The sequence below is a fragment of the Phocoena sinus genome, chromosome 1, assembly GCF_008692025.1.
Source record: "Phocoena sinus isolate mPhoSin1 chromosome 1, mPhoSin1.pri, whole genome shotgun sequence".
Taxonomy (NCBI): domain Eukaryota; kingdom Metazoa; phylum Chordata; class Mammalia; order Artiodactyla; family Phocoenidae; genus Phocoena; species Phocoena sinus.
The window spans coordinates 43,666,891-43,693,209 of NC_045763.1; the positions used below are offsets into that span (position 1 = coordinate 43,666,891).

The window sequence follows — 26,319 nt, forward strand, 5'->3', positions numbered from 1 at the left end:
ACAAAAGAAAATCTCTCCTTTGAAAGTATATATCCATTACAAAATGTTAGAAAAAAACACAAAAATGTAAAACAGAAAATTTTAAATTACTAGACACGGCATCCACTCAGAAACTGCCACTGTTAACATTTGAAGTTTATTTCCTCCTTTATTTTTTCATGCACCAGAGTGCCATCTATTTTGAAATTATACCTTATTATTCAATTTAAAAGGTAATACATTGTAGTATACCTAGGCCTTAATATTACCAGCAAATATTTGTCGAGTACTCGTTATTTCCCATGACAGATATGATGGTGACAATAACCATATAACAGTTCCCATTTATTGAGCACTGTGATATTGTGATATAATAAAAGACATGTATTTGGTCTGGGTTCCTGGTTCCAGGCAGAGTTCCTGAAACCTTTGCAACCTCTGGAAGTGCAAGTGAGAAGTGTTTTGTTGTGTGCTGATGAGATGCCTGGTGGCTGGGGCTCCAGGACAGCCTCAGAGTGGGGGCTGGTTGCCAGAGGCACCAACCACATGATTAGGGGGTTGGAACTTTCAGCACCACCCCCTAACCTCTGGGGAGGGGAGAAAGGCTGGAGATTAAGTTGATGGCTAAAGGCCAACGACTTAATCAATCATGCCTACAGTAATGAAATCTTCGTAAAAAACCCTAACCAAAGCGGTGTGGAGATCTTCCAGGTTGGTGATCACGTTGATGTGCTAGGAGAGACCCTGGAAGCTCCAAGGCACCCTTTCCCCCTACCCTGCCCTATGCATCTCTTCCATCTGGCTGTTCCTGAGTTGTATCCTTTACACTTTTACAATAAACCAGTAATTAGTATTAAAAAAAAAGGGTAATACACACACTGAAAATAATTCAGACAAACTTTACTATTTGCAAGTATTACTTTATCACCATCTGCAATTTGCATTATTTTCTTAACCTCTTGCCTCAAAAGAAGGTAATATGGAACCTAAAGGTTTACAGTAAAAAGTAAGTCTTGCTTCCACCCCTGATGCCCAGTCTCTAGTTCCTCTCCCCAGAGGCAAACATGTTAACGATTTATGTATCTTTCAAAGATATTCTTTGCATATATAAGCACAGAGGTCTGTTCATACTTTATAAATATATAAATGATAACATACAATACATTCTAGTCTATATCTTCCATGTATATTTTTTTTTTTTTTTTTTTTTTTTTTTTTTTTTGCGGTACGCCGGCCTCTCACTGTTGTGGCCTCTCCCGTTGCGGAGCACAGGCTCCGGACGCGCAGGCTCAGCGGCCATGGCTCACGGGCCCAGCCGCTCCGCGGCATGTGGGATCTTCCCGGACCGGGGCACGAACCCATGTCCCCTGCATCGGCAGGCGGACTCTCAATCACTGCGCCACCAGGGAAGCCCCTTCCATGTATATTTTAATAGCTGAGATAATTAGTTTTGTATCCTGCTCCTTTTCACTTAACATTATATCATATACTGAGATTTTAAAAATTCTTCGTAAATATGATTTCAATTGACTACACTTTATTCCATCCTATGGTTGTGTCATATGACCAATTCTTTAAAGTCATATATTTATTTTTCTGTTCTTAATTATAAAAATTAAGTTGCAGTGACCATTTCTTTACATATTTGTCCTCTTTCCTATTTATTTCCTTAGGAGAGATTCCTAGAAATGGAACCCCTGGTCGAAGAATAACTCTACTGAAACACAGATTTGATCCTTACCTCAATTTCCTTTATCTTATTTTATCCTCTAGATAGACCTGGGAGATAAAACTGGAAGGACAAAGATTACTATCCCCATTGGATCAAGAAGGGAACTGAGGGCTAGAAATTATAAGGATTTACCCAAGCTTCACAACTAACAGCTGAGACTAGACCTAGTACCATGAAGTAATATGGGAGAGGTCAAAATTCCTGCTCTATTCTTCAGCTGAATTCTTGGGTGAGTAATGTCAGCTCTCTAAGCCACAGCATTTTACCTTACAACAGAGAAAATGCCACCTACTTCACTGAGCTATGGTACCAATAGAGTGAGCAGTTACCATATGTAAATAATCTGGCATGGTTTCTTGATCTATGGGAGGTACTCAATAAATATTAATTCACTGGCTTTTTAATTCACTTCTGCAGTCAAATCTTGTTCAAGTGTCCTCTCCCTGATCTGGGCTCCAAAATTTGAGCCTGTTTTACAATTAACTGTCTGTCTCTCCTTCTGGATTCAGCTGAGTTTTATCCATCCTTATACCCTGTCAACAATGAGCCTAGAGTAAATCCTTGGGCATGTTACTCCTTTCAGTAAACATTTATTGAACATTTGCCATGTGCCAGACTATTGATGTAAATGTTGTATTATTGGTTTTCATTTTTCTGATGCAGCTGTTTGCACTCTTAGATTACTGGAATGAGAAGAGATTTTAGAGTGGCAGCTTTATCATAACAAAAAGCCTGGCTACTGATCCCAGCTTTCCCAGTAACTCAATGTATGAACTTGGACAAGTCACCTAAACTCTGAGCTTCAATGTCCTCATCTATGATATGATCACATTACCTACTGCAGAAGGCTGCTGTGATTTTTAAATAAGAAAATGTAGGAAAAGAAGAAGTAAAACTGTCACTGTTTGCAGATGACATGATACTATACATAGATAACCCTAAAGATGTCACCAGAAAACTTCTAGAGCTAATCAATGAATTTGGTAACATTGCAGGATACAAAATTAATGCACAGAAATCTCTTGCATTCTTATACACTAACAATGAAAGATCAGAAAGAGAAATTAAGGAAACAATCCCACTCACCATTGTAACAAAAAGAATAAAATACCTAGGAATAAACCTACCTAAGGAGGTAAAAGACCTGTATTCAGAAAACTATAAGACACTGATGAAAGAAATCAAAGATGACACAAACAGATGGAGAGATATACCATGTTCTTGGATTGGAAGAATCAATATTGTGAAAATGACTGTACTACCCAAAGCAATCTACAGATTCAATGCAATCCCTATCAAATTACCAATGGCATTTTTTACAGAAGTAGAACAAAAAATCTTATTTGTATGGAGACACAAAAGACCCCGAATAGCAAAAGCAATCTTGAGGGAAAAAAACAGAGCTGGAGGAATCAGACTCCCTGACTTCAGACTATACCACAAAGCTACAATAATCAAGACAATATGGTACAAGCACAAAAACAGAAATATAGATCAATGGAACAGGATAGAAAGCCCAGAGGTTAACCCACGCACTTATGGTCAACAAATCTATGACAAAGGAGACAAGGATATACAATGGAGAAAAGACAGTTTCTTCAATAAGAAACTGGAAAAACTGGGAAAACTGGACAGCCATGTAAAAGAATGAAATTAGAACACTCCCTAACACCATACATAAAAATAAACTCAAAATGGATTAAAGACCTAAATGTAAGACTGGACACTATAAAACTCTTAGAGGAAAACAGAGGAAGAACACTCTTTGACATAAATCACAGCAAGATCTTTTTTGACCCACCTCCTAGAGTAATGGAAATAAAAACAAAAATAAACAAAAGGGACCTAATGAAACTTAAAAGCTTTTGCACAGCAAAGGAAACTATATACAAGACAAAAAGACAACCCTCAGAATGGGAGAAAATATTTGCAAATGAATCATCGGACAAAGGATTAATCTCCAAAATATATAAAGAGCTCATGTACTCAATATTAAAAAAAAACAAACAACCCAATCAAAAAATGGGCAGAAGACCTAAATAGACATTTCTCCAAAGAAGACATACAGATGGCCTAGAGGCACATGAAAAGATGCTCAACGTCACTAATTATTAGAGAAATGCAAATCAAAAGTATAATGAGGTATCACCTCACACCAGTTAGAATGGGCATCATCAGAAAATCTACAAACAACAAATGCTGGAGAGGGTGTGAAGAAAAGGGAGCCCTCTTGCACTGTTGGTGGGAATATAAATTGATACAGCCACTATAGAGAACAGTATGAAGGTTCCTTAAAAAACTAAAAATAGAATTACCATATGACCCAGCAATCCTACTACTGGGCATATACCCAGGGAAAACCATAATTCAAAAAGACACATGCACCCCAGTGTTCACTGCAGCACTATTTATAATAGCCAGGTCATGGAAGCAACCTAAATGCTCATCGACAGACAAACGGATAAAGAAGATGTCGTACATATATGCAATGGAACATTACTCAGCCATAAAAAGGAAAGAAATTGGGTCACTTGTAGAGACATGGATGAACCTAGAGATGGTCATAACAGAGTGAAGTAAGTCAGAAAGAGAAAAATAAATATCGTATATTAACGCATATATGTGGAATCTAGAAAAACATTACAGATGAACCGGTTTGCAAGGCAGAAATAGAGACACAGATGTAGAGAATAAACCTATAGACACCAAGGGGGGAAAGCGGAGGGGGTGGTGGTGGTGTGATGAATTGGGAGATGGGATTGACATATATACACTAATATGTATAAAATACATAACTAATAAGAACCTGCTGTATAAAAAGTAAATAAATTAAAAAAAAAAGAAAATGTATATAAGGGTGCTTCATACCTACACTGTGTGGAGAAAACTACACCTGGCCTTGCATAGAATCCAGTTGGAAAAGTGCCTGCCTTTATTAGCTATGTCTGCCATAGGTGCAAGGCAAGAGTAAAAAATACTTTCAGCTCCTGGTCTGATCCACCCCCCTTCATTTTCAGGTAAAAAAAATTGAGGCTCCACAAAGAGAAGTGATTTGTCAAAGGTCACACAGCAAGTCAGTTGGAGCATCATTACTAGAACTTCTGTCACCTGATTACCCCCAGATTGGACTGGGATTAGGGAAAATAAAAACTACAACAACTTTAGGGTGAGTAGAAAAGCATCCCCAGCACCCTGAGATCTCTTTCCTAGCACTTGCCATACTGTACAGTCAACATTTGTTTATGTGCACACAGCATAGCTTTCCCAGAAGGTGGTATGAAAACAGGGAGGGCTGAGAGGTACAGTTGGAAGGCAGGTTCATGTGGACGCCCCCAAGGGGATCTTCTCAAGAGTGGGGCAGGGGCTACACAGACATTCGAAAGAGAAGTAAAAACCACCCCAGCAGGCAGCTGCCTGAGGCAGATCTGAGCAGACAGGTCAAGGCACAGGTGGTGTCTGCAGAACTGCATTTGTCAGATAAGCATCAATCAGATCTTCTCTCTCTTTTTTGACAGTCACATAAATGACAGAGCTGGGTAGCTCACTGTCTTCTGACAAGCAATACAGATGAAGGCCCAGGGAAGTCATATCTGGTCCTAGGCTGGGGGAAAGAAGGAAATGGCTCCTCCAAGGGTTGGTGTGAAAAACAAACAACACTTCGAGTCTGATAAGCATCTAAGGAAGAACCCGACTTCAGGCAGGAAAGAGGAGGGAAGAGGAGACAGCCTTAAAATCCAGCAAGAAGAGATCAACTGAATACATGTAGTGAAGAAGTAAATGGATGAACTTCTCTCTTGAAGGAAAGAGCACAAGACAAAGTCAGAGACACCTGGACTGAGCCCTGGCTCTCTAAGCAATTGTGTAACCTTAGGCAGATCGCACCCTGGGCCTCAGTTTCCTTATCTATAAAATGAGTTAATAAAGTGACTTCTGGGCAAACTATTGGAAGAATTAAAACCAGTACATGAGAGAGGCAGGAGTACAGCCACAGCTCAATTAGTCATTCAATCAACATTCATTGAGCACCTACTGTGTGCCAGGCCCTGTGCTGTACTCTGGGGAGATGAAGAGAAACCATAGACGTTCCAGCTTAGAGGAGAAACCTTCTTAAACATCCTCTATAGGTTGCTGGTGTCTCCCTTCATATTGTAATCCTTAAGAAACTGGAGATTTATTTCTTGGACTGGAGATCATTTTATATTTTTGCCTGCTTCCATACTGTTTCCTCTGATAGGAACATTCTTTCCTCTGTGGCTAGCTAAATCCTTCATGACCAGGAAGTCTTCCCTGACCTACCATCCTCTGGCAGAATGTCTTTGCTAGGGCAAACTCAGCACCAAGGCTTCCCAGTACCACAGACAGGGCTTTTCACAGACTTCCATTGTCTTCCTCCCTTTATAGGCTCAGAACAGGTGAGCAAACACACACACACACACACACACACACACACACACACATCCAACTCCTTTTACTATCCCCCACCCTTTTCCATCTGGATTCCAAGAAGCTGGGATGGATGGCCCTGTCCTTCTCCCACTTCCCTCCACACCTCTATTAGCTGCCACCTCCCTCCCTAAAATCTCTTCCCACACTTGGACTCTAGAATAGAGTCAGCCTGTGGATGAATTTCTCTGTCAACGATTCTCTTCTTGTCTCTGACCCCAAGTAGCTGTGTAACAGGGTCCAGTGCCTGCACCCCCTCCTCAGCCTTCTGAGGAGCTAAGACACAGCTACCAGATAGATGCCCTTGGACTCCACTCTGGGCCCCAATCATCTTCCCACTCCCACACCACAACCCACACCTGGCTTCCTTCGCACCATGACCCAGCCCATCTACCAGCCTAAACTCTCCAAGTTCCCCGACAGTTCCTCCACTCCCGGCTGCCAACCCCTTGCTCTATTCCAGTGCCTCTCCATGCGCCACCCCTAGCCAGAACTCAGGTGCCCACAGCCCATATCCAAGGCCTTGGCTCTCTCCCTCCATCAGCTCCCCACCCCCTTTCTCTGCAGCCTGGATAGACCCAGCCTTGTCTCCCACCTTCCCATTCTTCCAAGCTTCCCACCTCCAAGCCCCATCCCTCTCCCGCACTCAGGTTACCCCCCTTGCCTAGACCCACCTGGGCTCCGGCACCACACCACACTCACTTTACCTTCTCCCGGCCCAGCACCTCCTTCCTGCCCAGCGCCCCTTCCCCTCACAATCTCACTCCTCTCCAGCTCGAAACGACCCCCGCCGGCCAGTCCCCTCCCCTTAGCTCTTCACTTCCACGCCTCCCTTCCCTCGTTCCTCTCAGTCCTCTCGCTTCAGCACCCCTTCCCCGCCCCTCGGCTCACTGGTACGCTCTTCCCGCACTGTCCCTCTCAGCTCCCTCCTTACCTTTCCCCCCCATCCCCCCACCCCCGTTTCCCCCTCAACGAGCCCTAACTGCGCTCCAATTGCCGCTCATGCTTTTCCCGAGCCCCGGCGCCCTCTTTCTCGTTCCCCCAATCCCTCTGCCCCTGCCTTTGGAGCCCTCCTTGCGGCCCTCACAGCCCGGGTAGACGCTCCTCAGCGCCCCCTCCCCAGGCTACGCGCCCCTTCACTGCCGCGGTGCCCCTCCTTAGTGGCCTCGCCTGGCCCCTTCTCCTTGGTGTTCCCTCCGCTGCCCTGTGCTCCTTCTCAACGCCCACTCACAGTCCCCAGCGCCCTGCGCCGGGAATCGGTCCCAGATCCTCCCCGGGCGGGCTGCCGGGCCGCGCCCCTTACCTGGGACTCCGGGTGAGGACGAGCGGCTCGCTCCCTGGCAGCGCCGCGAAACCGCTGGACCTGGCGGCGGGCGGCAAAAGGCGCAGTGGGTTCGCGGAGCAGGGCGGTGCAGGCGGGTCTGGTCCCCACCGCAGCGACTTCGGGCTGAGGCTCGGGCTGCAGCTGGGCTGGGCCACCACCGCGACCAGGGCCCACAAATGCCCCGCCCAGGGGCGGAGTCCCTATTCGCCGCGCCCCCAGCTCTGGGCAGGTGTAGGAAATCCGAGGTATCTTGGGGGCCCGGCGCTCCCCAATATCTGGGTGACTATCGTGATTTATCTTAATTCTCACGCCTCGTTCCATACACTGAACTTACTAGGGTGATCAGAGAGCTTCTATGATAGTGTAGGTGATGATGGGTTTGTAGCTTTGCCATTTCTAAAGCACTTCCCTGTCGTTATACCGCTTCATCCTCACAAAAGCCCGGGTAGAGAGGCAGAATCTGGACGGCTGTCTACAGGTGGAAACGAAGCCAGAAACCTGGGCATTGTTCTCTACCCTATGCACTCCTTCACACCCTACATCCCATCAGCCTGGTGATGACGCCTCTGTAACATATCCTATCCCTTCCCCTCTTCTCCGTCTCCACTGCTCTCGCCCTGGTTCAGCCCTCATCACTTCTTGCCTGAACTAATGCAACAGCCTCCTAATGGGTCTCCCTGCCTCCACTCTCCAATCCATCCTCTATGTTGGCAGCCTGAGTGACTGTTCTAAATGTCACCATGTTACCATCAACCCTGAAGAAACAAACAGAAACAAAACATTTTCAATGGCTCCCCATTACCGACAGTAGCCTGGAGTGAGAAAATGTTCTTGCCTGGTCATTAGGAAGTCCCAACTCTGTCAGAGAAGGCAGGTATAAGCGGTAATTAGCACCCCACCCTCACACGTGGAACCTGGACTTCCAGTCTTCCTGAGGTCACAGGAGCCAGCTGCCAGCTGTGGTTTAGAATCATCATCCCTCCCCATACTCTTCCCCCTTCTCAAATCTTAGAAGTTTGAAAAATAATATATATATCTATATCTATATCTATCTATCTCTCTCTCTCTATATATATATATCTCAGAATCACTTTGCTGTACACTTGAAACACAACATTGTAAATTAACTATAATTCAATTTTTAAAAATCTTAGAGGCCTGAGTCATATACCAAAACAATTATTTCCCACATTCCATTATGACCTGATCTACAATTTGTCTCTATGGCCCGAGGAACCACCCAGTAGACAGCCCCTCTGGCTGTCTGACTTCTCCCTCAGACTCATCCTTGAACTGTTCTGAGCTTCTCCACCCACTCCCTTTCAGTCACCTCCCCACTGTTTTCATCCTGGCAGCCCTTCCACTGTGCCCTCTAGAATCCTGTTCTTTTGTCAACAAACTCTCCTACACCCTCTGCTTCCTCAGAGAGTACTCAGGTTACTTCTTTACCTTTGTTAAAGCTTGACCCTCCTCCAGGACTCCTCCTGTAACCCTCTGCAGGAAGGCTTCTCACTTTCTCACTCCCCATACACCACAGGACCAGGAGGTAGGGTCGGCATTGCCACTTCCACCCTTGTACAAAAATTCCTTCTCCTTTGGTCTCCAGCCATACCACTTTCCACCCTTCCTCATCAAGGACATGATTGACCTCTAAGTGCTCCTATGCATTGAAGATTTCAGCCCCTGGCTCATGGTCATTCTCATTAGCCCTGTCTTGCCATCCTCCTGGTGCCTTCGGTAGCCATGTGGTTTCCTGATCCCTCAGTCCTTGGTCTCCTCTTCACATTACCTCCCATGGTCATACCTTGAACTTCTTAATCACACAGAACTAGTGTCTCTGTGATCTTAAAATCAAATATCCTGCACTGCCTGCTCCCTCACTCCCTTTCTCCCACAAGGCCTTAGTTTCCTCATTTCAAAATGAGGTATCATGATAATGATTATTCATTCTTCACAAGAATAACGAGATAACACATAAAACCATCCTTTTAGAGTTGAGAGACAATATGAGAACAGATGGTATTGTGTTTACATTGTCTCAGGTCTTCACATCACTTTCTCCTTCTTCCCTGAAAGGCCATGTATTAAAGTGGACAGAGCACAGACTTGGAGCCAGAGAGATATGGTTTTCAATCCTTATTCTACACACTTACTTGCTGTGTGATCTTATGTAAATTACCCCATTTTTCTGACACATGCACCTCATGCTCATGTGTAGAAAGAACAATAATGTTGTGAAGATCAAATAAGAAAATGAGATAGCTACTGGAAAGCACCTGACAGGCACATAGTAAGCCCTCAATAAATAGGAAACACTGTGGTTATAACAGAACAAAAAATGCTATTTTCTTAACCACAACTGCCTTCCAAGAAAGGTAGACCCTAATGTTCAGAGGTCCTTTTGTCCTACTTAGGACCTTGAGGAGTGTGGATATGTAAGTGTAAGAGGAGAAGGGAGACACAAACTTGCTCTGTGCAAAAAAAGGAAAAGAATTTGGAATTCACTTAGCAATATGGGTGAGAGAGGTAATAAAGAGAGCTGGGGGGAGGAAAGGAAAAAGATGAGTAAGAAAATCATTGTAAGGGTAGGTGCTACATGGATAAAGGGTCAGAAGAAACTCTCCCATGGCAGGTGTACAAAGGGTGTTTAAACACTGGAATGCATTAAATGGGAGAAGCTGTTTGTTGTACATATAATATAACCAATTTCTGTGACTCTCAAGACTTCAGTAAAGGCCATTACACTCAGGAATGCTTTCTGAGAGAGGAGTTGTAAGGATGAGTGAGTGGGAAAATTGAGCAATGGGCTTTGTTTTTCCGAGTTGAAAAAGGAGAGTAGAGGCAGAGACGAAGAGAGCACAAGCCCTCGTGCAATTTGCGGAAATCTCCAGGAGGTCTTCCAACTTACCAGGGTTATCAAATGTAAAAATCAATGTAAAAATCGAGGTTCAAGCTCACTGATTTTAGATCTTAAAGGGGGAGGGAGTCCATATCTGACATTTGGGCTGTGTCATTTGTGGCTCCCTATTGACTAGCAGTTGACCACCAGAGAGAATACAAAACTAATCATACTACATTGGACTGTCTTCACTTCCAGATCCAAATGCCAAGTAAGAATAGGAAGAAAGACAAAATGCTACCTTTTGTCTTAGATCAGATTGGCTAGCAATTATAATCATTAAGACCTTAAAATATACTGGGCTCATTCATATCTTTTGTCTCATTTAGTCCTCAATACAATCATACAAGGTATGGATTGCCATCCCCTTTTTATAAATGAGCAAACAGAAGTCAGAAAGTTTAAGTGACTTTCCAAGGTCACACATCTGGTAAATGGCAGAACCAGATACCAGGTCTGTCTGACTCCAAGTCCAGGGCTCTTTCTATTAGACTCCAGAATCATGGTTGCTTGGTGAACACCATTTGTGGTTAAGAGTCCTACAAACAAAATTACCTTAAATCTTTTCTAGTTGCCAGAGCAATCAGACTTCTCTAGCTCCTAGTTTTTATATGAAATATAAAAGTGATACTTTTTATTGAATGAGAATCAGTCACTTAGAAAAGGTAGTAGCCTCGTTGTAAATCATCTATACTTCAATATAAAAAAAGAAAGAAGAAAAGAAAAGGTAGTAGCCTAAGTGTGGATTGCACTTGGAATGTTCAAATCTTTACAAGGTTCAGATCTACACCCCAGTGTGCGTCCCTCATGGCCAGCCTAGGAATGCAGATACATTGGCAGGTCAAGCGATTTTCTCTCACCCCTTCAGTGGGTTGCCTCATATAACAGGGGAGCTGGAGCAGGTGCCAGAACATGTAAAGCAGCTCTAGAAACATAGGGTTCATGGGAGGAGTGGTGGAAGACAGGGCTGGGAAGAAAGGCAGAGACTAGATGGCCTAAGGTCTTGTAAATCATGTTAGAGGTTTGGGAAATTACCTTGCAAGAAAAAGGTTTGAAGCAATGGAGTAACCTGGTTACATATGCATATAAGAAGAATAGTTCTGACTGTGGTGGGTGTGATAGATGGGATGCAATGAGTAGGGAGCAGGGAGAAAGGAGATAGGGAACAGTCAGAAATTGCTTTAAAAATACAGGTGAGAGATGAAGAGGACCAGAAATCATGTCATAGCAGTAGAGAAAGTGGAAAATACAGGGATTTGATTTGTATTTAGGACCTGGTGGCAGATTAAATGTGAGATGTGTGGGAAAGGGAATTGGCATCAACAACCAGGTAGACAGTGAAGCCATTTACTGGTAACGGGAGCAGAGAAGTTGTTTTAGTTATCTATTGCTGTATAACAACCACTCCCAAAAATTCAATGGCTTGAAACAGCAATAATTTATTATTTCTCACAATTCTGTGGCTGGCTGAGTGGATTCATCTGATGATTTTACCTTGAATCACTTGTGAGCAGCATTCAACTGGAAGGTCACTCCAAGGCCTGGCATTTAGTACTGGCTGAGGGCTAAGTGCCATGGTACTTCCCCACGCGGCTTTTAATCCACTGGTAGGCCAGACCAGTTTACATGGTCTCGCGGCAGTGTTCCAAGACAGCCAAGGCAGAAGATACAATCTCTTGAGGCCTAGCTTCAGAAACTGCATAGCACCCCATATACTGCATTCTATTGGCCAAATCGAGTCACAAGCCCAGCCCAGATTCAAAGAGCTCTGAGTGAGAAGAGCAAAGTCGCATCACAAAGGGGTATCAATAGAGAAGGGAGGAATCAATGGCCTTTAACCAATCTACCACAGGAATGGGAACAGATCTGGATAAGGAGAAAAAATGATAAGTATCTCAAACACCACTTCATACACTAATCATTCCTTCTTTCTTCTCTGTGCCTCAGTTTTTTAATTTGTAAAATAAACGAAAATGCATGCTGAGGACACTGCCCCATCATCAGGGCATACCGCTGTCAGCAGGGGAGGAGTCTCACACACACACACACACACACACACACACACACACACACACACACACACACACGAAGCATTCAACATGTGAATATTCAGAATCCAGGTCCCACCCACCACTCCTCTCTCTTTTGCCCACCCTACCAATCCTTCACCAAAGCCTGTCGGTGATACTTCCTGCATGGCCACAGCTTTCTCACTGTCCTATTTCCCACGATAGCATCCAAATTTCCCCTGTAATCCACACTCCACGCTGCAGCAGAGGACTCTTCCTAACCCAGGTTAAATCTGGTAATGTGCACATATGGCCTCTTGTGGTCTGGCCTCAACTACCCTCTAGCCTCATTACTGGACACTCCCCCCTCCTGCCCTAAGCTCCAACAGCATAAACTACTTTTGGTTCCCAGAGGGTGACCTGCTGGTAACATCTCCATGAATTTGCCTCAGTTTCTCCCACTACCTTGAATACCATTCACTCATTCATTCATTCACTCACTCACCCACACAACAAATATCACCTGAGCACCTGCTGTACACCCAAGTGGATAACAAATGGTCCCTGATCCAAGTTATTCAGGGTCTGGTGCAGGATAGCAGGCTGTAAGACCCACTGTTCTGCGTTCACAAAGGCATAGGCCAAACTGCAACCCAACATGACCTCCTGGGTCATTCTTAGAAGGGGTCAGGGGATATTTGCTGAATAAATAGGCATACAAATATTCACAAAAGGTTTCTTACATCCACCATCTCATTTAACTTTCACAGTACACATATGAAGTGGGGACAGATTCATACCATCCTGGATGTGAAGAAGAAATAAATAGCCCATGGTTTCTCAGCTACTGAAAGTAGGGGAAGCCAAGACTAAAATCAGCCACATTAATGAATTTGGCAAGACATGGTTGTTTTCTCACTTTGGGACACATCAATGGGGAGGAGCCTCAGAGTTAGGCCTCATGCTAGGAGGCAGGTCCTGGGATGCAGAGTTGAGACTTAAGCTGAGTCTTTGAGGATAAGTAGGAGTTAAACTCACAGAAAAGGAACCCAGGTAGAAGGACCAGCATGAGCAAAGGCCGAAAGTTATGAAATTATATGAAGGCTTCAGGGAACATCAGGCACTGTAGGTCTCTGGAAGCACAGACATGATGGGCACAGTACAGGTGATGAGTGAGGTGGGAGGGTAGGTCAGAGCCAGAGGTCAGCCAGGGCCTGGGGAGCCATGCTAAGGATGATGGACTCAAAGATCAGGGCAATGTGGAGCCGTTACTTTTGAGAAAGCTGTTACTGCTTTCTCCAGGGGTGAGATGGCCAAATTTATGCTTTAGAAAGAACTCAGCTTATAGAATGGAGATGGATCAGAGGTTCCAAGATATAGAGGACAAGGAGACCAGAGAGAAAGCTGGTGCAGTGACTTCAAAAGAAATTGAAGTAAACCAGTGTGGGATAATCAAAAGGACATAAACTTTGGAATCAGAGAGGTCTAAGTTCAAATCCAACCTTCACCATTTGCTAGTTATGTGATTGAATTTCTCTTGATCACACAGGTTACTCATCTGTAAAATGGGGATGAGAATTATTTCATTGGCTCCTTAAGAGAGTTCAATTAAAAGTGATAATGTAGGGGCTTCCCTGGTGGTGCAGTGGTTGAGGGTCTGCCTGACAATGCAGGGGACACGGGTTCGTGCCCCGGTCCGGGAGGATCCCACATGCCGCGGAGCGGCTGGGCCCGTGAGCCATGGCCGCTGAGCCTGCGCGTCCGGAGCCTGTGCTCCGCAACGGGAGAGGCCACAACAGTGAGAGGCCCACGTACCGCAAAAAAAAAAAAAAAAAAAAAAAAAAAAGTGATAATGTATGTAAATTAGGGGGTGATAAATAGGATATTCAATTCAATAACATCAAATACTTTAAGGGATCTGACAACTCATAACTAAGTATATCATGCTTGCCAATGATTTCTCCCTTCAGATACATGTCTAGGGAACTTACGAACAGTTGCACTCGCTTAGACTCTATAAAATAAGTCAGGTTGCCTCTCTAATTTTGGAAAAACATCTGTTTCCTCGTTCTCAGAGGGCTTGCTGAGGGATGCTGCTTAAGATGCCCTGTGACCCTTTGCAAAGGTTCAGTCTCATACTCCCCCTTGTGCTCTAAAGAGGAACTGCAATCTCACTGGACTGACCAGCAGTCATGGTGCTGAAATCAGCTTGAACATAGGGGCTGAAAGGAAGGGAATCGACGTTTGGTAAGCACTTACCATATTCCAGAAACCTTCTGAAGTGCCTTCCATACACTATCTCATGTCTCTCATCAACCATTCAACAAGAGGAGACTGAAGCTCAGCTAGGTTAAATGACTTTTACAAATATCCATGGATAGTAAGACAGAAAGCAGACCTAAACAAAGGAAAGAACTGGAAAAGCTGGTGATGTTTACTGCATGATAGAATAAAATCCAACCTCCTTAACAAATTCAACCTGGTCCTTTTCTCTCTAGATTTATCTCCCACCACCAACCCCCTTGGTCCTTTTCTCTGGCCATACAGAATAACTTGTATTGTAAGTCTGCAGTATAAAAACTGCTTTATACTTCAGCATTTCGCATAGGCTTTTGTTTCTACATTGAGTGCCTTCCTGAATACCCCTCCTTTATCAAGAAGACTCCTTCCTACTCATCCTTGTATCCATCTCATCCTTACTTGGAGGGAATTTAATCACTCCCTCCTTTGTACTACTTCTGGACCTTAGGCTTGCAGTTGGTACATGATAGCTAAAATAAAATGTTCAGCCCTAGGAAATTAACAGTGCCCGTGCTTTAACACAATTATTCACTTATGGTATACCAGGCATGGCTGAAGGTACTGAGCACTAGAAATACAGTAATAAGCAAAACAGATACAGTCCCCATTCTCACAGAACTTACACTCTGATAAGGAAAGCAGACATTACACAACTAACCATATCAATAATTACCATTGTGATCATTGTTTTGAAGGAAAAGTAATGGAAGATATAAAAGAAAAAGCTGTTTTGGTGCCATGATCAGGGAAGATTTCACAAAGCAACATTTAGGTGGGATTTCTGAAGAATGAGTTAGGCAAAAATATGGGGAAGGACACTCCAAGTAGAGGGAATAGCATGTGTAAAGATCATGAGGAACTTTGAAAAATGGAAAGAAAATAAATGTGGCCGGAATTTGTGATAGAATGAGAGAATGACATGCAATGAAGCTGGAGAGAGACTTGAGAGCCAAATTATACCACTCACTTAAACAGTATTATTGATTTTGGACTTTATCCTGGGAGTAATGGAGGAGAGACAGTGAAGAGTTTCAAGCAGGGAAATGATATAACCAGAATTCTATTCTAAAGAGAGCAGTCCCTGTGGAGAGAGGGGCAAGGATGGATGCAAGGAAACCAGCTAAATAGCTATTCATTTATTTAGCCATCTCATTAATGTTTATTGAATGCCTACCACGTGCCAGATTCTATACTAGGCTTTGAGGATACAGCAGTGAACAAGACAGACGAAAGCCCTGCCCTGATGGATCTTACACTAAAAATCTAGGTGACAAATGCTGGTGGTTTAGACTATGGTGGTGATGATATGGATGAAGAAGAGTGTATTAGTCAGCTTGGGCTGCCATCAGCCAGTACCACAGACTCGGTGGCTTAACAACAAATTTATTTTCTCACAGTTCTGGAAGCTAGAATTCTGAGATCAGGGTTGATTTCTTTCTTTCTTCTTCTTTTTTTAAAAAAATATTTATTTATTTATTTGGCTGCTGCAGGTCTTAGTTGTGGCATGCTGGATCTTTAGTTATGGCATGTGAACTCTTAGTTGTGGCATGTGGGATCTAGTTCCCTGACCAGGGATCAAACCCAGGTCCCCTGCATTGGGAGCATGGAGTCTTAGCCACTGGACCACCAGGGAAGTCCCAGGGTTGATTTCTTAAGGCCTCTCTCCTTAGCTTATAGAGGACCATCTTCTCCCTGTGTCTTCACATGGAGAAGACACACACCTTGTGTGTGTGTCTGTCTGTGTCCTAATCTCTTCCTGTGAGGATATCAGTTATATTGGATTAGGGCCCACCCATATGACCTCATTTTAATTTAATTACCTCTCTAAAGGCCCTATCCCCAAATACAGTCACATTTTGAGGTTGAGGGTTAGGACTTCAACATATTAATTTGGGGGAGGACATGATTCAGCCCATAACAAGGAGTGAATGGATTTTTAAAAATTATTTAGGACAGAGAATGAACAGTAATTGACAATTAAGGAGTAAAGAGAAGGAGATGTCAAGGATGGGTCTCAGGTTTCTGGCATGTAGAACAATAGGGTGGTGCTACTGACCTATTTGATAAGGAACACTGGAAGAAAGTTCACAAGGATCCATTTCCTCTTTTCAGTAGTTGTGGTCCTTTTAGGGTCCTAAAGCAATGTACAAAGATATGATAGTTTGGCCAGCAGCATATCACAATATTTATTGGCACATGATATCAAATATATGGGGGGATTGTATCATCCATGAAAATCTGAACTAGAAAGAGAACTTTCAAAAATGATTTTGTCAGCCAGACTTTCCTCATTCACTTCGCAATTCCATATCTCCTCCCATTACCTTAACAGGAACCATTTAGGTGGAGTTGTGAAGGCCAAAGGCGGAGTGTAACAGGTAGAATGTCAAAGAGAAAATGAGGTGAGGAAAGGTTGACAGTGTGGGTCAGGCTGGAGAGACACATAAAGTCCACGGATGGTTTGTTTTTAGATGAGAAGTAAGTGTTTGTTTAAGTTTGCATAGGAATAACCCAATAGAGATAGAGAGATTGATGATATAAGAGAGAAACATTTATGGCAAAAAAAAACTGAGGACAGGGAAGGGCTGACTGCAGAGCTCAATGGAAGGATTAGCCTCTGATAAGTAGAAACCATCTCTTCCACTGGAATAAAAGGATAGGAGGAGAAGATGAGACAGATACAGGGAAGGTCTGTAGATTTATTTACCAGGGCAAAGTTGAGGAAGTTATATCAGAAGATCTGGATAAGGTCAAAGTGTAATGGAACATATTGATCAGTTAGGTTGAAAGGATAGATAGGTGGTTGTGCTCAGAGAATGGAATTTCTGATTCAAGGCTTCAAAGGTAGAAGAGTTTTGAGTGATAATGAGACCATTCGAGTCAGTGGCTGAGATAGAGTGGAAGTCATTGATGTGAAGGATGCCAAATAAATGAGAGGCCAAGATATTAGATGAAGGTTTTTGTTTGCGGTACGCGGGCCTCTCACTGCTGTGGCCTCTCCCGTTGCAGAGCACAGGCTCCGGATGCGCAGGCTCAGCGGCCATGGCTCACAGGCTCCACAGCATGTGGGATCTTCCCGGACCGGGGCACGAACCCGCGTCCCCTGCATCGGCAGGCAGACTCTCAACCGCTGCGCCACCAGGGAAGCCCTTAGATGAAGTTTTTCATGGCTTTTCATGGCAAGTAATGGGAAGCCAAGCTTCAGCTGACTTAAATTGTTGGAATATTAGGTCATATATCTTGAAGTCCACAAAGTGGTATTCAAGGTTGACTTCATCCACTGGCTCCAAACATGTTTCACTGCAGTTTTCTCATTATTTCCCCCCTTCCATGTGTTGGTTTCACACTCCATCTAGTAGCGAACAAAAATATCTTGTGAGACCTCTCAGAATTTCTAAAATATTAATTTTAGTTATAAATCATTCCAAGAGATACATTGTTATCCAAACTTATTTAGCCATGGAATGCCTTTCTAGGGACACTAGTGTCGCGTGGAATATACTTTGGAAAATGCTTCTATAACCTTGCTAGACAACAGCTGTTGACTATTACAGTGGCTAGCCACAGAAACTTACTCTGGCTTATGTAAGAAAAAAAAGAATTTATTAAATAACACTGACTAGGGACTTCCCTGGTGGTGCAGTGGTTAAGAATCCGCCTGCCAATGCAGGGAACATGGGTTCAATCCCTGATCTGGGAAGATCCCACGTGCCGCAGAGCAACAAAGCCCGTGTGCCACATCTACTTAGCCTGCACTCTAGAGCCCGCAAGCCACAACTGCTGAAGCCTGCATGCCACAAGTACTGAAGCCCACACACCTAGAGCCTGTGCTCCACAACAAGAGAAGCCACTGTAATGAGAAGCCAGCACACCGCAACGAAGAGTAGCCTCCGCTCTCCACAACTAGAGAAAAGCCCTCGCACAGCAACGAAGACCCAATGCAGCCATTAATTAATTTAAAAAACATAACACTGACTAGATCATAAACTACCCAGGGATGCTGGAGAACCAGGTTTGGGGTACACATTGCAGACATGCTGGGGAAGACACCATGGCTGTCACCACTAAGTACTAAACTTGTACTGCTTGAAAACCACTAGCCTCCAACACTGGACACCACTGTGGGCATTATAACCACCACTGCCCCAAGAACTCAGTCTTCCTGCAAATGCTGTTGTCTGTGCTGCAGGAAGGTGTATCTGATTGGCTGAGCCTAGGTCATTTGCCTATAGTCTAGCTGCAAAGGAGGCTGGGAAAGCAATTATCTAGTATTTCCAACTTCTAAAATAGAAAGAGAGTTCTGTCTCCCTCCAAAATTTATAAGGTGAAGGATTTCTTGAATCTAAGATGGATAATTTATTGGCTAAAAAGAATTTTTTAATGGCTACATAATACACTAATTTCTTTGCCCAACTTGAACTATATTATTTCCTGCCTAACCATATTTACACTTAAAAGAAAAAAACACTTCAATATAATGCAACTCAAAATGCAATTACCCACTCACCAAAAGCAGTGCAACCCAAAGTCTCATTATTTACTACATCCAGTTACAAATCTAGAACTTCTAACTGCTATTTTTGGAATCACACCTGTATATATGATATCTTAATCAGGAAGTTCACTGCTATAATAAGCAAGGTTCTATTGTGGATAATAGGAACCATGCTAGCTATTTTAATCAGAAAGCATTTAATACAGGGAATCAGGTACTAAAAAAAAATCACTGAAATGACTAGAAGAATAAACACTAAACTGGGCCCCAAGGAATGACTCCAAGACATCGTAGGCTGTCCCGACATGGGAAATGAAAGTTTTACATCACTCGGGAAGGAATCTGCCCTCCCAGGTTATGGTTTCGGGATCACACCATCTTGGCCACCATCTGGAAATAAGCAAGCCATTGTCTTCCTGGAACACTCTGCGATAGCTACAACCTGGGATCAGGAAGCTGCTGCAAGAACACTTGTCTCCAGAGCCACATCACACCTGCGAAGTCACACCAGCAAAATGGAGGCCTCACAGTCTGCCAACTCTTCCCCAACAGTTCCCAATTCAATCTCACATGAAAGCATCGCTGTGAAGTGAGTGCACTTTAGAGGCAATACTGAGTGAGACAGCATGATGGTGACTAAGATGGTCAGCAAGCCCACAGATGGTGGTACCAAAGCAGAAGCTTGGCAGAAGGGAAATCCAGATTAAGACTCTCTTCCAATAAAATCAGATCGTTGCTTCATCCAGGATAAAAGGAATCCAGTGTAATTAAATTGACACGAGGGGGAATTCCCTGGCGGTCCAGTGGTTAGGACTCAGTGCCTTCACTGCTGAGGGCCCAGGTTCAATCCCTGATTGGGGGAACTAAGATCCCACAAGCCATGCAGCACAGCCAAAAAAAAGAAAGAAAGAAAGAAAAAAAAACCGACACGAGGTACCTTGCTGTTGGAGTCTCTGGATTGTGTCACCAAGTCCAAAGGTTCAGTGTTGGTTGCTGCAGCTGACAAGTTAGGCGCTCAGCAGTGACAGGTTATCCTTGGAGAGGCTGCCTAACTGTGATCAGTGGCCCTGATGCTCATGGCCTCCAGTGGCATGGGAGAGCAGCCCAATTATCCCGCCCAATGAAGGGAAGAGAAGTGGTGCTGAGGAGCTGAAAGGGCCACCTGGAGGGGCCTTGCTGACAAGATAAAGGGGCAGGGTGCGTGGACTGACCACTGGAGACTGATAGGAAAATAGACATCTCAGCAGATGCCTTCGTGGAAGGATGTGCCAGGACCAGGTAGGATGCATTATACCTCAGAAGATGCTAGCATGAGCAGTGTCTCTTATCTGATGTCATGACACTGTATAATTCTCTGAGATTTAAATGCCATCCAGGGAAGGAGAAAAGAGACAAAAAAAATCCTAAAGTTGATCAAGTTTCAACCTCAAATAACCTAAAAAAGCTTGGACCTGACTGTAAGTGGTTTCTCTGTCTTCAGGCAGAATGGCAGTTTGAAAGGGAATTGTTATTGGAATAGACAATTATGTTTCTATTTTTGTAATTGTATAAGTTGGCTTGAAAATTTATACTTGCTACACAGCATAAGGCATTGATGCAGTCCTTGAGTTGGCTGACTTGAATACAAATTGCCTAGTATGATGTAGTAGTTAAAAGCATGGTTTCAGGGGCCAAATTGCCCACATTCAAATCCCAACTCTGATCCCACTAGCTTAGGTAAGATACTTACCCACTGTGTGCCTCAGTTTCCCTATCTATAAGGCAGAGATGATGATGATGGCAATAGAACCAAATCCATCAGGTTATTGTTAGGATTCAATGAGTTAATACGACTGGATGATTTAGAACAGTTTCTGGCACACAGTGCTGTATAAATGTTTTCATCTTTAGGTAAAGAATGTTTGAAACCTTTAGTCTTGAAGCTTCTATGGTTGCATGATCCCTGAAAGAATTTTGGAAAAGTAGGTACTTTTTTTTTTCTTTTTTTGCAGTATGCGGGCCTCTCACTGCTGCGGCCTCTCCCGTTGCGTAGCACAGGCTCCGGACGCGCAGGCTCAGCGGTCATGGCTCACGGACCCAGCAGCTCCGCGGCATGCGGGGTCCTCCCGGACCGGGGCACGAACCCGTGTCCCCCGCATCGTCAGGCGGACTCTCAACTACTGCACCACCAGGGAAGCCCAAAACTAGGTACTTTTAAGTTGGCTCTTTTGAGATCTAAAAGCTTCATCATTTAAATAACGGCAAAGGACACAATTTCTGGTGTACTGTAAATATTAACATTTAGAAAAAGCTGTTATGTCACTTTAAAAAAATGTATACGCTAGAGCCTAAGTACCACAGGAATTTTATACCCACCTTATCCACTTAATTTTTTTTTCCACTTAAAACTAATACATGGACAGGCTCTTCTTAACGGTTGGAAATTTTACATTATTCTCTTTCTTCTTGAACTTGCATTTCTTTCACTCCACCCACAGAATTATAAGCTAACGTAATGCATTTATATGCTTAAAGTCTCTTATTGATCACCATGTCATACCTCTCTATAGTAAATTTATGTATTTAATAGGAATTAAAATGTTAAAATTCTTATAATCAAATTCTTTGAGTATAAGAATCTAAGTTACATTAGACAATTTTTGTACCCTAGTTTACAACCTCTTTATCTTTCCCCCCATTTGGCTGTCACTGTGGTAACCAGCTACGTTTGGAGGTTGAAGACACCTCTCTAAAACTGCATTCCTTATCTCTTGCTTTCTGCTTCCAAGGCTCTTTGTTACCTCTGTGTCGACATTCTTCCAGGAAATTAGCTCCTCTGTGGCAACCCTGGACCAGAGAGGTAAACAGCTCAATAATAAATTCTATTTTGGTTCTCTCTCCTGTGCTTCACTTTCCCCAGTCTCTCATTTCTGTCCCCGAGAATCTCTTCCTAGAATATATTACCCATACAGGCCTTATCTCAGGCCCTACTTTTAGGGGAACCTAAGCTAAAATCTAAGAGTTAAAATTTTTTTTCCAGATTCAATTATCGTTACAAGAATTATTAGTATGTCAATCAAAACAATAAATATTAAAAATGTTAATAATTATTAAACATAAAAAGTAAAGTTTTATTAAAATTGCATCTTAGTGACATGACTTTTTAAAATGTCATTCATATATCTGTGGGAAGAATATTACTTATGGCTAGAATGGGACAGGATTCAGCATTAACTACTTTTTATATCAAGAGTATTCTCAAAATGTTAAAAATTTAATTCTCAGACAGATTTTAAGCACATGCCAAAATTTTAACTTATTAATCAGGACCAGCAAGATGACAAAACCAATTCAAAGTTGAAATAAGATTATTAAATCAGATACAAAATTGGTTAATGACCTAAAGGCATTAAAGCTATAACCTCTGAGGTTATCTTCTCCCTGGGAAAGAAATCATTTGCTTCTTATCAGTTTTCTATAAATTGACATCTAACTCTAGTTGTAAAATGTGTGTACCCTAATTAACAGTAAATAGTAAATCAAACTAATTTGTATTCTCTTAGAAAGTCAGATAACCCTTTAGGGAGGCTTGTTACTACAATGCTGTACAATAACATTAAAAGTTTGGAACAATTTTTCTTAACACTAGTTATTACGTTTAGAAATATAAATGCTTAGAAATGTTCACATAAATAAGTACATGAGAATGGAAGTTTTGTTAGTGCAATAGCATTAAATTCTTTGAACTCTTACTGAGTTATATGCCAAAAAATCACAAGTGACCTAACATCAAAAATTTAAGGGCTTCCCTGGTGGCGCAGTGGTTGAGAGTCCGCCTGCCGATGCAGGGGTCATGGGTTCGTGCCCTGGTCCGGGAAGATCCCACATGCCGCGGAGCGGCTAGGCCCATGAGCCATGGCCACTGAGTATGCGGAGCCTGTGCTCCGCAACGGGAGAGGCCACAGCAGTGAGAGGCCTGCGTACTGCAAAAAAAAAAAAAAATTTAACATACCAGTTGATACTTCAATTAGGTCCTATTTTACTCATGTTGTAAGCAAAGAAATAGAAAACACTTACCTTGTGAAAGAATTTGTTACCCATTCATTAAAGTCATTCACTTTCTCAGTTTCTGGAAAGTATACCACAAAGACATCAAATACTTATTAACTACCTCTCAAAAACATTTTCACTTGCCTTGGAGGTACACCACACAACCCAAATGCCACAAAAAGGGCTAAGAAAATCTTTGCCAATGCAACATGCTTTGATAAACTGTGTTCATCTTATCATATGCTTCAAGTGTATTTTAATGAAACGCTTGTCTTTCGTTCAATTTATGGAAAAAGTATTATATATTAGCTAAATGGCCAAGTCAGTCTTCACTGTTAAGTCAATCAGCTACATCAGTCTTTCATTTAAAAAGACTTCATTTTGGAGAGTTAGAGTGTTTAATTTTATTTTATTTTTAAATTTATTTTATTATTTATTTTTGGCCGCATTGGGTCTTTGCTGCTACGCGCGGGCTTTTTCTCTCTAGTTGCGGCGAGCGGGGGCTACTCTTCATTGTGGTGCGCAGGCTTCTCATTGCGGTGGCTTCTCTTGTTGTGAAGCATGGGCTCTAGGCATGTGGGCTTCAGTAGTTGTGGCACACAGGCTCAGTAGTTGTGGCGTGTGGGCTTAGTTGCTCCGAGGCCTGTGGGATCTTCCCAGCCCAGGGCTCGAACCCGTGTCCCCTGCATTGGCAGGCGGATTCTTAACCACTGCACCACGAGGGAAGCCCCAGAATAAGTGTTTTAAAATCAAATGTATTGGGACTTCGCTGGCGGTCCAGTGGTTGACTCCACGCTTCCACTGCAGGGGGCACGGGTTCCATCCCTGGTTGGGGAAGTAAGATTCCATATGCTGCACGGTGCAGCCAAAAAAAAAGGTAATTCATTATCTCTAAAATCAAAATGTATTGATATATACATACAGTAAAATGTCTATATAGAGTTTACAGTTGGATAGGTTTTGACAAATACATACACCTAGGTAAGCATCACAATCAACATTTGCATCACCACAGCAAGTTCCCTCGCGTGACATTGCCGTTAAATCCCTCTCCCCACACCCCCAATCTCAGGTAACCACTGATTTGATTTCTCAGACTACAGACAAGTTTTGCCTGTTCTGAAACTTCATATAAATGTACTCTTTTTTGGTCTTTTTCACTCAGCATGTTTTTGAGATTCATCCATGTTGTTTTATGTATCAGTAGTTTGTTTTTCTTTATTCTGGGTAGTAGCCTTTTGTATGAATATACCACAATTTACCCACTTACTTGATACGGATTTAGGTTGTTTCCAGTTTTTGGATATTATGAATAAGGTTTCTATCATTCTTGTACAAGTTTTTGGTTTTTTTAAATATTTATTTTGGCTGCACCGGGTCTTAGTTGCGGCACACGGGATCTTCTTTGCGGCATGCAGGATCTTTTTTTTTTTTTTTTTTTTTAAATGTTGGGGTAGGAGTTTATTAATTTATTTTATTTTTATTTTTTGCTGTGTTGGGTCTTCGTTTCTGTGCGAAGGCTTTCTCTAGTTGTGGCAAGCGGGGGCCACTCTTCATTGCAGTGCGCGTGCCTCTCACTATCGCGGCCTCTCTTGTTGCAGAGCACAGGCTCCAGACGCGCAGGCTCAGTAGTCGTGGCTCACGGGCCTAGTTACTCCGCGGCATGTGGGATCATCCCAGACCAGGGCTTGAACCCGTGTCCCCTGCATTAGCAGGCAGATTCTCAACCACTGCGCCACCAGGGAAGCCCCAGGATCTTTTTTTTATTTAATTTAATTAATTTATTTTTTTGCGGTACGCAGGCCTCTCACTGTTGTGGCCTCTCCCGTTGCGGAGCACAGGTTCCGGAAGCGCCGGCCCAGCGGCCATGGCTCACAGGCCCAGCCGCTCGGCGGCATGTGGGATCTTCCCGGATCGGGGCACAAACCCACGTCCCCCGCATCGGCAGGCGGACTCTCAACCACTGCGCCACCAGGGAAGCCCGGCATGCAGGATCTTTAGTTGCGGCATGCGGGCTTCTTAGTTGTGGCATGTGAACCCTTAGTTGCGGCATGCGTGTGGGATCTAGTTCCCCGACTAGGGATTGAACCCAGGCCCCCTGCATTGGGAGCATGGAGTCTTACCCACTGGACCACCAGGAAAGTCCCTCTTGTACAAGTTTTTGTTTTTGTTTTTGCAGACTTCTGTTTTATATAAATCACATAATCCTGTAATCCTGGAATTGCTGGGTTGCATAGTAAGTGTACATTTAACTTTATAAAACACTCCCAAACTGTTTTCCAAAATGTTTGTACCATTTGACCTTCCAATTAACAATAAACTGGAGAGTTCTAGTTGCTCCACATCCCCTCTACACTTGGTATCAACAGTCTTTTTAATTTTAGCAATTCCAGCAGGTGGGAAATAGTATCTCATTATAGTTTTAATCTACATTTCTCTGTTGCCTAATATCACACATTTTCACATGCTTATTGGCCATTCTTATATCTTCTTTTGTGAAGTATCTGTTCAAGTCTTTGCCCAGGGGCAACAACGTAACTTCATTTTTCAAGTCAAATAAACATGTTAACATGAATCTGTATGACAACTATCTTAGTTTCAAATCCTAACTCTAAAACTAATTCCAAATTCTAAGAGGTGAAGACCTGTCATGAATTTGTCACTTGGATGACTTCAAACTTCTTTCTCTTCTCCTTAGACCTCTCCCTCAGGAGAAATGCCTTCTTTAATAATAATTGGGGACTGGAAGAAGCAAATTTTCATCACTTCCACTCTACAACATTTCTGAATTCAAAACATGTCCAAATGGTGCAAACTGCCCATTTCTAATGTTAGGTTTTACTCTTGACAAACTATGCTTATGACAACTATGTACAAGACATAAAGCCTTTCTTTAATCAAGGAAGCTTAGTACTATTTCAATTTACCTTGGTTTGGCACCCCAGAGGTGTTTGCATTAATACAGCAATGCACCATATTAAAATTCAGGGTAAGAGGTATGCCTTTCTTCTGTGAAGTGGGGAAAGGTGAACAGTGAGTGATACGGGAGGTGGGAATGAACCATCTTGATGACATATCCTGGGAAATCTTTTTTGTTTAACTGTGGTA

At 43.0% G+C, this 26,319-nt stretch overlaps 1 protein-coding gene across 1 annotated transcript in view; it reads right to left on the reverse strand.

Annotated features, from left to right (window-relative positions):
• RAB3B (RAB3B, member RAS oncogene family) overlaps positions 1-7,558 on the reverse strand; it is a 58,449-nt gene extending 50,891 nt beyond the window's left edge. The window contains exon 1 of the mRNA XM_032640271.1: positions 7,458-7,558. The gene's annotated coding sequence lies outside the window, so the exon portion shown is untranslated. The remainder of the gene's footprint in view (positions 1-7,457) is intronic.
• Between the last annotated feature and the right edge of the window lie 18,761 nt (positions 7,559-26,319).